The 1,711-nt window shown below is 46.8% G+C and overlaps 1 non-coding gene across 1 annotated transcript; it reads left to right on the top strand.

The window, feature by feature from the left end:
- Positions 1–672: 672 nt before the first annotated feature.
- On the top strand, positions 673–743 carry TRNAG-GCC (transfer RNA glycine (anticodon GCC)). The gene has a single exon. It is a non-coding gene; the product is annotated as a tRNA-Gly (tRNA).
- Positions 744–1,711: the final 968 nt, after the last annotated feature.

The following is a 1,711-nucleotide window of genomic DNA, read 5'->3' as shown; positions in this document are numbered from 1 at the left end:
TGCCTCGGCCTCCCAAAGTGCTGGGATTACAGGCGTGAGCCACCACACCCGGCCGCAGAATGGTATAATTTTAAAAAGAGTTTTCAGAATATAGTCTGACATCAGTGTGAATGACATATATAAACAAGCAGACCTAGTCAGAACAGTTTAAGAGGCTATGATACTTGAAACCGTAAGAGGAAATATTGTGGAGAAGCTTGTATTAAGAGCAGGAGACTGTCAGGTGTGGTGGCACATGCCTGTAATCCCAACTACTTGGAAGGCTGAGGCAGGAGGATCGCTTTCAGCCCAGGAGTTGGAAACCAGCCTGGACAACATAGCAAGACCCCAATCACAATTGGAAAAAAAAAAAAAAGAAGCAAGCCAGGCAAGGTGGTTCATACCTGTAATCCCAGCACTTTGGGAGGCTGAGTTGGATGAATTGCTTGAGCCCAGGAGTTCCAGACCAGTCTGCACAACATGGCAAAACCCCATCTGTACAAAAAAAATACAAAAATTAACCAGGTGTGGTTGTGCACGCCCGGCTACTTGGGAGGCTGAGGTGGGACGATCACCTGAGCCCAGGATTTCAAGGATACAGTGAGCTATGATTGTGCCACTGCACTGCAGCCTGGGTGAGTGAGACCCTGTCAAAAAAATAAAATGAAATAATTTTGTAAAAAGAGCAGAGGTGCATGGGTGGTTCAGTGGTAGAATTCTCGCCTGCCACGCGGGAGGCCCGGGTTCGATTCCCGGCCCATGCAGCACACCTTCCCATTTTGGCCGGGCGCAGTGGCTCAAGCCTGTAATCCCAGCACTTTGGGAGGCCGAGACGGGCGGATCATGAGGTCAGGAGATCGAGACCATCCTGGCTAACACGGTGAAACCCCGTCTCTACTAAAATACAAAAAACTAGCCGGGCGAGGTGGCGGGCGCCTGTAGTCCCAGCTACTCTGGAGGCTGAGGCAGGAGAATGGCGGGAACCCCGGAGGCGGAGCTTGCAGTGAGCTGAGATCCGGCCACTGCACTCCAGCCTGGGTGACAGAGCAAGACTCCGTCTCAAAAAAACATAAAATAAAATAAAAAATAAAAAAATAAAAAGAGCAGAAAGCTGAGGATTTGCCTTTGGAAAGCATTCATTTTTATTTTGATTTGTTATTTTTTTTTGAGACATGTTCTTGCTCTGTGGCTCAGCCTGGAGTGCAGTGGTGCGATCTCGGCTCAATGCAGCCTCTGCCTCCCAAGTTCAAGTGATTCTCCTGCCTCAGCTTCCCATGTAGCTGGGACTACAGGCGCGGGCCACCATGTCTGTCTAATTTTTCTATTTTTAGTAGGGATGGGGTTTCACCATGTTGTCCAGGCTGGTCTCAAACTCCTGACCTCAAAGTGATCTACCCGCCTCGGCCTCCCAGAGTGCTGGGATTACAGGCGTGAGCTCCTGGCCACATTCATGTTTTAAAAAGACTCTTTTAATTCCTCCTCTTTAAAAGCAAGTATACTCAAGGATCTATAGGTATTTTTTTTTCTATGTATATACTCAGTTCCTCAGTGAGTTCCTCTAATTAACAAAGTGTTTTTTTTTAGTCTTTTGTAATTAACATTTTTAATAGTCACCAGGAGCCAGACCCTGTGTTAGAAACAAGAGGATACAAAAATTGTTCACTGTTGCTTCATCTTAGGAAGTAATTGGGCAATTAAAAAATATTTTAGTGGCAGCCCACAAATTCTGGTG

This window comes from Rhinopithecus bieti, unplaced genomic scaffold (assembly GCF_001698545.2).
Source record: "Rhinopithecus bieti isolate Rb0 unplaced genomic scaffold, ASM169854v2 scaffold_81617, whole genome shotgun sequence".
Lineage (NCBI taxonomy): Eukaryota > Metazoa > Chordata > Mammalia > Primates > Cercopithecidae > Rhinopithecus > Rhinopithecus bieti.
The sequence above is the reverse complement of the archived record's forward strand: the minus strand, read 5'-3'. Positions and strand labels throughout refer to the sequence as shown.